Source organism: Adiantum capillus-veneris, chromosome 7 (assembly GCF_014529385.1).
Source record: "Adiantum capillus-veneris isolate H3 chromosome 7, ASM1452938v2, whole genome shotgun sequence".
Classification (NCBI taxonomy): Eukaryota; Viridiplantae; Streptophyta; class Polypodiopsida; order Polypodiales; family Pteridaceae; genus Adiantum; species Adiantum capillus-veneris.
The window spans coordinates 148,277,488-148,288,571 of NC_140937.1; positions in this window are offsets into that span (position 1 = coordinate 148,277,488).

Below are 11,084 nucleotides of genomic sequence, written 5' to 3' on the forward strand. Positions count from 1 at the left end.
CACCATGTAATGTGTAATATGTTGCACACCCCACCCTGTAAGGTAAGCCTTTTTCCAATCCAGCACGGCTGCTTGAAATGATGTGAGCTTACTTTGGTCCCGAGAATGCTACTCAACGTAGTGGAAAATGTTATCTAGTGATTTCCACACGTTCGCCTTGTGATTCTGGATTGCCCCACCACAAGCATTGTCTTTAACCACTTTATGTAATTGTTTCCATTTGTTGAACAGGTTTCTCCTTTCTTCTCTATCTAAATCTTTGAGGCTAAACCCAAGAAACCTTCTTGCCTTCACGCCACCTATCGATGCTTTCCTAGGTACCTTGTACCGACTTTGAGACATTTTAGGGTCCTCTTCTATTTTGACATTGCCTCCATGCAAACCAATGTCTAAGAGCACTCCCTCTAATGCTTTGATCACTCTTTTCGACTCACTCTCTGGCTTTAATGTCCATGCAAAACATATGTACAAATGAACCACCTTTTCAATTATTCGATAGAGTGCATGAAGTGTACAGACGTGAACTCTACTCAAAGGAATATCAAGCACTGGTTTAAAAGTCTTATCTTGAAGATGTCTGTTGGGAGCTCTATTCCATTGCACACTCTGAGAACATTGTGCATCAGCCATGCAATATAAGCATGGATTTTCCACAGCTGCTCTATGTGTTATGTTGTACATACACTGCAGAGTCTTTAAGTCACCTGCCATGTGCCATTCCACTGTATAGTCACCAAATCCTTCCACTAAAAGAACGGCTCCGTTTCTTTGTTCACTGATGATAGAAGGAATTTGGGTTTGACTAAAAACCCAATCGAGAATTTCAAAATTTTCCTTAGCAACCTGCAGTAAAAAACGAAAACACAAAATCAACAACCAAATAATCAATATTTTTGTTATCATAGAGTGAACGAAGTATACCTAAAATGATCCTAGAGTTAGAATGTTGTTTTCATATTGCACGCTGAAGTATCGTGGATCCTCTTTCGTTACGGATGGATCGAGAGATCTGTTCATGAGGGTAATGGTGACTCTCACCAGCTTCTTGTTCTTCAGGACCTCGCACTCGTCGAGCTTCAGAACAAACTTGAGAACCCCACCACTCTCCTCTCGACTGATGTCAAAGAAGTGAACTGCATACCTTTGCAATGCTTCAAGATCAACAAAGAGGTTTTTGTGCTCATTAAACTGTACCTCTCTGCCGCCCTTGCCTAAGAATGTTGCTTCAATATGGAATGGTGACCCAAGTTTCTCAAACACCTCATCGTTTACTGCTTTGAAGAGTTCCCTGTATCCCATCTGCGAGATGCCACTCTGATCAAGTATTGCTTGCACTTCCATTGGTTCTAGCTGATTCTCGTTCATGAAGGAGGTAAGGAGCCTCCCTTTCAACTTACGATTTTTTTTTTGAGTTATCATCTCTTGAACTACTTCTTTTGGAACTAGACGGCTGTAATGCACTCCGAGATTGAAGCCTGCACAGTTCGAGTTTGGATGCAGTAAAGACCTACCAAAAAAGCACCATGCGTTATGATCATGTATAGGAAAGTGTATCCATTTCTTAATGAAGCACATTGAAGATACAAAAGCAAAAAAAAACTTTGAGTTACCTTAAAGCTCGTATTTGTTTTTTCAGGCCACCACTACCAACCTTCATGTTCTCAATGCTGCACAGATCTCGTTTTCTTTTCCGGCTACCAAGCACGGTGTCTTTCTCTTGCAAACTTGTGATCTTCTTCTCAAGACCTTGGATTGTCTCTTTGTTTGATAAAATCTTTTGATATCATGCTTCATTAAGTTTCTTCAGCTACATGTTCTCCATCGCCAGGAAGTTTCTTTGCCTTTCCGCATTCAATCCTCTCATTTCCAAATTTTCGGTGTATCCCAATAGGCCATCCTTGCCATCGCCTGTGAAATGTAAGAGGTTAGTGATATTAGCAAAGGGAGGTGATGCGTTTGTCGTAGGATCCTTTGGATAAATAGACCCATCGGTCCACAAATACAAATGATGTTCCTTGTTTGTCCTTCTAAGTTCTTTCTCCCATTGAGATAAGAAAGACTCCCTCCTACGTTTCTGCAATGGTGCGTACTCTTGCAATACATCAACATGAAGATGATGTGTGTTCTTTCTTTGGGTAAGTGTTAAAGATGAAGGGGATAAGGATTGCAAGTTCAAATTAGTGTTTTCATCAGGAAAAGAATCGTTCTCCATTCCTAGAGTTGATAGAGAAAAAGACGGAGACTCGAAACTCATGAAATATCTTAGGTTTTGGGAGGGAAGACCATATTCTCAAGTTTAGAGTTGATAGAGTTCGTTGGCTTATGTTTCTGGAGGGAACGCTAGTAAGTTGGCATTTCAAATCATTAGTCATATGGTTAGTTGGATTCCTGACAAGAGAACAAAGGATAAGAATGATAAAGATGGAGGCTACCTACCAAAGAATGTCATTTTGGCTTTTTGTTGCGCAAAAAAGTATCACATAAAATGCACAATTTAACATTTTCATTTTCTCTCTCTAAGCCGGCGTGGCACTTCTTACAGGGCCCAAAAGTGAGTCCAACTTTCTCCTAATGAGTAGCTATTATCTTTTTGAGAAATAATATACCTTAGGGTCAATCTCCCTAAATAATTAATTAAGAAATCACATATAATCATGTATTCTTACCTCTACTCATTTGAAATCTATTATATATGAAAATCCAATAGAGGATTTTTTTTCACCTTTAAGGCATGGATAACTCAATGACTTACATTGCAATTTCCTAGAGTTGATGCAACAAAATATTGCACTCCAACTTTGAGAAAATTGTAGCTTGGAACCTTAGACCATTTTGAGGACAAATGGTGTAAAAGAGGATGTCTTGCATATAGAATTTCAATATTCCATTTGTTCATGCTTACCACACTCCGTTTGCAGCCTGCAATAATTCTTTGAATACACGGTTTGGAGTCCGAGTCAACTCTACTTCATTATCATCCTTGACCACAACCTTTACAGAAACTGATGTTTGCACACATGAAATTGCCACATATAACTGACCATGTGAAAAAAGGGGTGCTGCTAGATATAATCCCAAGAGGCCCAATGTTTTTTCTTGTGCTTTATTTAGGGTCATCTCCCAAATGCCAGCCTTACAGAAAAATGTATTCAACTCATTTTGACAGGGTAGTTCTTGAGGATTTCCAACAATGAATTCTATCATTGGAAGAAATACTCGGTCTCCAAAGTTGGAACCTGTGTTATCTCTGCCTCTATGACTCTACCATGAAACTGTCTACATATTAACCTTGTGCCATAATAAAGTTCCCTTCTTGGATCCAAATTGCACAATAGCATGCCAGGAGCATTTTCTTTCAGACACAACACATGTAATGGATATCCTCCACCTAACCCTATTCAAAAATTCAATTGTATACAAAGCACTACTCTCTTCTGATTCACGTAGTGAGTCTGCACTCAAATGCTCCCTATATTTTCTACACATCGTGTGTAGAGCATAATCATTGACCACATCTACATCCTTGTTGCAAAGTGCAAGAAATCCCCTATCTATAAAGAATGCACCATAATCCTTGACTCTTTGAATATCTCCGTAGATGCTCTCAATAAGATCTGACAATTGGTTTCTTTGAAGTAGCATCTCGTAGGCAAAGTGACATTGTCAACAATTCTGCCATCATGTATATTCCCATTAGCAATATCAAGAACCCAATGTGAAAATTGTTTCTCAGTTGCATTTTTCATACTATTCTGCACACATATATTCTGAGTGAGCCTTAATATTTTTGTGTGTCTCCAAATGTACGAATGACACGATGTCGCATTCACAAAATTTTCTCAGCTACCTTTGCGCACAACTAGTAGAATTTTCCAAAAGTTGCCTCCAAGAAAAACTACCTTTCCACCAAATAGGTTGTCTATTTTTGAAACATCTTTGAGTGTCCTATCTAATGCCTCAAAATCATGGCAATGAGTCATGGGTGGTTCATCCCATATAATCAAAGCTAATCTTCTCAACAATTCAGCAAGTTGGCTATTCACTTTTCTATTTCATGTTGACTCAAAATTTAATTCTAGAGGAATCTCAAACTTTGAATATGCAGTCCTTCCATTGTTTAGGACCAAAGCTGCAATATCAAAAATGCCAACGCTAGCTTACATTCACCTCAAAGACTTGTAAGAAATGCATTATAAACATAGGTTTTTCCAGACCCCACCTGGACCATCTAGAAAGAAGACAACCCCTCCATTTTGCTACTTATAGCACACAATTGTAAGAATCACGTTGGACATTGTTTAGAGACCTTTCCATTTGTTTTGCCATACGACATTGTTCAGTAGTATCATACATGGTCTCTTCTACTAACACACTACTCCTACTTAAACACATAAAACTTTGATCAATTGGAGGAATCCCGAGATAGTCAAAGAGCCTCTTACCATATTGTTGTAGTAAAGAATGCAGATTACAAATTGCCCAACTTTTAGTAACTACTTGTCAAACTCTTGCATCAAGTACATGCATGTTTAAAGCATGTGCATAGCCTTCAGAAAGCTCAACAGAAAACCTATCCCACAATGTCCATGGACATAATGGCTCACATTATACCAATATAATAGCAAAAAATCGGCACAATTGCAATCCAGTTTGATAAAAAGAGGCTTATTCCAAGCATGTGATCCACTCCTCATCACTTTGCAATATCCCTCTAGCATTGCAAGCCTCTTTGAACGTAGCATAAACATGTCCTTCATATATTCCCAAGTCATCATAGCACTTGCATCCCTTACATATGATGAGCAATATCCGTAAATAGTAAACATCTCTAGCAGTGGGGACAATGTTGTACATTCTTCCAATGGTATCTCCCAATTGTCTCTCTGTCCATTGTTTTTTAATCTTATTCCAGACCCACATAGTAGGAAAGTCAGCATATGTTAGTATATGGGCCTCACAATGATTTTGGTTTACAACAAATCACTCAGTGAGTATTGTCTTCTTAATTTTGTTGTTATTTACTAACTCTACCAAATCATCTGAATCGCAAAATTCAAAGTATTTTGATTAGGAAGATAAACTTGCAATCTTTGGATATCACGCTTCTCTTCATGCATGTCAAAACCATAAATTTACCAAATAGATTCAAATGCAGAAACATATTGTGCATCGAGATAGATCTTAATTTTGTCAAAAACACCTTATGATCACAGAGCACCAAAGTGGCTCGATCATGGCCCTTATGTACATATTTGTACAAATGCTTTACAGAAGAAATGGTTGAGAAAATCTTAACATTGATGTGTGCTTTATATCTGAATGATAAAAATGGGTTGTATGGAGCAACGCATATGTTGTCTAGCTTACAATATCTTAATTGAACAAAACTTCCATTTATCTTGTCTCATATACGTAGGATATCCACTTTCATCCACATTTGTAGATAGGGTAAATTTGCATAGATATTTAAACCTACATTTTCCATGAACCATATTTGGAGAATTCGAAGTCAAGGGACCACATGGTCTGTGAATATTGCAACGACTGATCACAATATGTGTTGGAATTAGGGTTGCATGGAAATGCACACAGCTTGGAGAAGACGAAGGAAGCTCAACGCACACAATAGAGAGTGTGTTAATTAGTGTCCAATGGAAAGATAGATATCCCTAGAGTGATGGGCTTATATACAATGCACGGGGGAAAAAAACTTCTAAAAAGGGAAAAACTTCCCCATTGGTCCTTGTGTGTTCACAGACATGTGACTAGCACATGTATATGGTAACAAATCCCCCCTGGGAGTGATGCGGTGAATGAGGGCTGGCACAAAGAGTAACTAGAACTGCCATGCTCTGAGGATAGGATCAGTCCTCAAAGGATAGCAAGACAAATCTTTGCAAAATCTTCAAACTTCTCACAAGACAATGCCTTTGTGAAAATATCTGCAAGGTTGTCATGTGCTGGCACATAAGCCAAGCTGATCTCTCCTATTGAGAGCCTTCCCTGACATAATGGTAATGCACATCAATGTGCTTTGTGCGAGCATGAAAAACTGGGTTCCTCGCAACTGCCAATGTGCTCTGACTGTCATTGTAGATGATGTTGGCAATGTCTTGTCCAACACCCAAATCAGCCATAAGGTATCTGAGCCATACATACTTAACCATAGTTGTGAAGACTGCCCTATACTCATCTTTACAACTTGAAGAGGCCACAGTAGGTTTCTTCTTGATCAACCATGAAATACATGAATTGCCAAGCATGAAACAAAAACTACTTGTCTACACTCGCATGTCATAACAACCAGCTGAATTTGAGTTCAAAAAAGCATGTAAATATGGCAGCAATGACCCCCCCTTGTGATAAAACAAGCCAAGATAAAAAGTGCTACTCAAGTAGAAAAAACTCCTCTTGCCACTATCTACTAATGCCTAGACCCTAGGCTATGCATAAAGCTGCTGACCTGTGAGAGTGCAAACTGAATATGCGGCCTCGTGTTGCATACATAAATGAGGCATCCAACAATAGTTTGGTAAAGAGTGACATTAGCTGGATCACGAGTATCATGTAGACTCAACTTCAAACCAGTTTCCATGGGAGTGGAAATAGGTTTGCAATCCTCATGTCCAAACTTACATAGCAATGTCTATATGTAACTTTTTTGACACAAGGCAATACCACCATCACACTGCTTAAATCATTAGGAGAAATATGAACCTTGCATGGGCCTTGTAAGGAATCCTAATTTTTAGGGATTAAGGCTAATGTTGTGTGGGGTTTAGGGGGCAAGGGCATTGAAGAAGGTAGTTTTGAGTAGTCTTTTCTAGCCTTTTTTTAGACAAATGTAGGATGTGGACCTAAAGGGTTACTTTCTCTCTCTAGCTTTTTTTAAAGTGAAGGAAGCATAGGGGTGTGTCCACATCAGCAAAAACGTGGGTCACAAAGAGACAAAGTTTGACTTTAAAAAAAATAAAATCATTTTTACTTGTTTCTAACTTAAAACTCCCTCCCAACATATATACATATCCAAAAATCATTTTTTGACCCATTTTTTAACCCACAAGCATAGAAAGTCCATTTTTTCAAAACTCTTTTCCCCCAAAAAGTAATAAACATTTTGTTCTCTCCTCCTCCTCCCTCCTCTGTCTCTCTCCCTCTCCTCTCCCTCCCTGCCCCTACCTTCCTCCTCCTCCCCAATCTCTCCCTCCCCCACCTCCCTCCTTCTCTCCTCCCATCTTCCTCAACCTCTCTACCCTTCCCCCTCTATCTTTTTATCATTTGCTTCCTCACGCAACATCTTCCATGGTGCTCACGGACATCACAAATGGTTTGCTTCCACCACCATGTACTCCGCACACCAAAATCATACATATTCACTTACCCACGGCATTTTCACCAAAGACCACTAGTGAAGGTGATCAAAGGTCATCACAGGAACGTCGCACCGCTTGTGAGACCAATGTTGACATTTGGGTGGATGGCCATTTGTACCCTTACAATCCTATAAGCCGCTTCCATCCACCGTTTAATAGCCTTTCCACATTTCTTCAATTTCTTGGGAGGGGAGAAGCAGGTTTGTTAGGCTATTGCAAGCGGTTGTGTATGGGTGCAGGTGCTTCTTTGCATATGTGGATGCACGAATGTCAAGCTCTTCACCTCAAGAAGACGGCATTACAAGAGAGTGTTGCCTCTTCGGAGAGGGTAGTTAAAACTCTTGAGCAACAAATGCAAGAAAAGAAGTCCCACATCGAGAAGCTTACCAACACCATGACATACTTGAAAGAAACACCCCTTGGTGCAAGGGAACGCAAACGCACGTATTCATCCATTGAAACTCTTGCACATTCAGAAGGAGCACGCAAACGACGAGTTACAGCCACAAGGTGATTTGGTCTTTACTTGCATGATGCATTCTTACTTCACACTATTTTCTAACATTTATGTTTATTTGTTGCTAGAAACTTCATCCAGGAGGCATGCGGTGGAACAAGCCAAGATGATCGAGTCAACCTTCTCACTAGTTGTCTCAATATCCAGGACGTGATTTCTATCTTACAATCACCTGGAGGTAAGCACATTAAGGATGCAGTCACCAAGGATCTTATGCATAAATTAAGAAATGTGGTTAGTGATGATGACGTTCAACAAGCTTGTGATGAGGCTGGAATCAGCACCAAAGCATATCAGGCTATTTTCCAACTCCTAAAGGATGCCCTCAAAGAACATGGCATTGTGGAAAACCTATTTCCCGTTCCTCACAAGGTCAAGCTCGCAAAGAAGGCCACAAACGAAGATGTGTTCTCCCGCATTGGGACATACCTACACATTGAGGACACAATGCCAACTTCCCTTTATGCTTCGTACGCAACAAAGACAAGGGGAAAAGGTAAGAAACAATCCATAAGACCTTCGGAGAAGGGCTTTCCTTACACAATGTGGAACAATATTTTCGTGGATCTTAGAAGGCTTCAAGAAGCCATCATTAGATTTTACGAGTTACCTGAAGAAGGTGACACACTTTACTTTTTTATTTGGTATTATTCTTATCATAGACTCTGAAGTTTAAGGTCTTAGCACTATTTATTTTGTAGTGCTTGGCACAAAAGTCCCTTTTGTGTTGAAACTCGATGAGTGTCAAATAGTGAAAGGCCGAAGGTTAGAGAGGCTAAGTGTCACTCTAATGAACGAGGCCCTTCTGCAAACCAAGCGAAGGGATTCAGTCGAGCCATCTCCCACCCCATCTTTTAGCGTGCAATCAGAGAAAGACATTTGGTGGTTGGGTGCTATTGAGGTGCCCAAGGAGACCAATGGAGTACTTTCATAGATTTTTGAGAGGACTCCGTGGATCACAGAAGTAATACACTCTCAAATTGCTGGTCAGAAGTTGGAGATTGAGTGTTTTGGTAGTTATGATGTGGAGGGGCACTTAGGTGGGGATTTGAAGACCATAAAGTGTTTGCTTGGCTGCAAACAAGGGGCTTCTTCTCTCATGCCTTGTCCATTTTGCACTCGAGGGTACAAATCTAATGGAAAAAAATCACATAAGAGCACTGCAAAGGCCAGATCCATGCTTCCATGGCAAGGGCATGGAGAACAAGGGTTAGATTGTCGTGATGTCGGAGATGAAGGTAGAGAATGGGAAGCGTCTATTCTGATATGTCCCATGCTCAATGCCGCAGACCGTGATCAAAAGGACCACGCTTGGAATCCACGCGCATTTTTGATAGGATATTGAAGCTCCACATTGACTATGCTTTCACGATGAAACCGTTGGAAAAGTCCCAGGAAGCGATCGAAAGAGTGGAGGTACTGTTGAATTCCATTGGTTGTCACGGTGGAAATGTGTCTATCGTTGCTGCAAAGAACACAGGGGAGGCCCATGAAATTGCTCAACAAGTGTCAATGAGTGGACAAAAAGCTAGACACTTTTTGAAGAAAGTTTCCCAAGGAAAGCCAAGTCGATATGATGCTCAAAACAGCTCCAACCAGCAGGCAGGTAACCTTTGGGAGCTTTGGAAGGAGTTATGCAAAGCTACTACCGACAATGATTCAAATGGAGAGCTTGCAAACAAGCGTAAGCAAGTTTGGGCACATTTTGATAAAATGGTCAAGCTTATGGGCCTTAACAGCACAACAGAAGAACAACGCCAATCATTTCAAGAAGCCTTGGCGGATTTTACCAAGGTCTTCACCCTTTCTTGGGGTGAAAATAACATCACACATTACATGGTAAGTCATTTTACATGGTGTATTCATTACAAGGGATTGTTTTTATTTAATAATGTGGATCATTTACTCATGTGAACAGCATATCTTGTTTGCGCATGGTGCATTTTTTATGCACAAGTATGGATCGCTTGAAATTTTTAGCACTCAAGGCATGGAGAAGTCCCATTATCGAGCAAGGGGAGTGTACTTCAAAAATACTCGACATGGTGGTGGAATGGTGCAATCCAATTATTTGGAGGAGATGTTCAATTGGTTTTTTCGCACAACATTTTCTCGTAAGCTCACAATGGAGCGTGCGCGACAATCCAAGATTTCTATTGAAGTGCGGAAATGGAGTCGTCAAGAGCATAGCAACAAGTGGCAAATGTTGCAAGGTCCCACCAAGCATGCTGCATGGCGGCGATGCAGAGTGCGACAAGGATCAAAGTGGATACTGCGCGAGTCACTAAACGTGAATGCAGGGTCCAACTCTTAGCGACCCTTTTTAAATGGGCCCTTATAAATATTGCATGCTCTCATAAACCACTCATTTCTTAAGAACAGGTGAGCTCTTACCAACGAAATGGCGCGCACCAAACAAACCGCGAAAGAGCATCTACCTACCAACAAAAACACCCTCCAAGGATGTGAGAAGCCGTCATGGCTTAAAGGCACAAGAAAACGGCCACGAACGCCTGGCCGTTCCAGGAACTCATTTGGTAGTGGGCATGGTGGTAGAACACGAGAGTCATCGAGGACTATTGAATCTCCACCTCCTCAAGATATAACACCTAGAAGGAGAATGAAGCAACGTGCCCAGCGTTGGAGAGAGGAAGAGGGCCAACAAACAACAGAGTCCGATAGGGAGCAGCCGTCGCGCCACCAATCACAAGCAGAACCATCCAGGACTCGGGTGGTCCATACAGACACGGAATGAGAGAGTGATCCACCATGGTTGCGAGAAAAAATACCGCGCACACACCGTGTGGCTGTTGGGGGGAAGACATTGCCTGGAGGCCAGGGAGCTCTCCCCACACAACAAGGTCCGCAGCCAAGGGAAGAGGAAGAATCAGAAGAGGCTGCAGAACTAGCCCCTAAGCATGTAAACAGGCGCAAGTCTAAGTTTTCCAAGAAGCCTAAACGCCGCCCGCCAGGAAATGTGCAAGTGCCCCCAAGACAACTGCAGCGGCGCCGAAAAATAGCAAGGGCATTTGCAAAAATCCGCCACTACCAGAAGACGACGGAGCTTTTGATTCAACGCGCCCCCTTTGCTCGCATTGTGAAGGAGGTGCTTCAAAGCTATGGAAATCAGTATAGAATGCAAGCAATAGCGCTAGAGGCTATTCAAGAAGCTGCAGAGGTCCACATCATTTCGG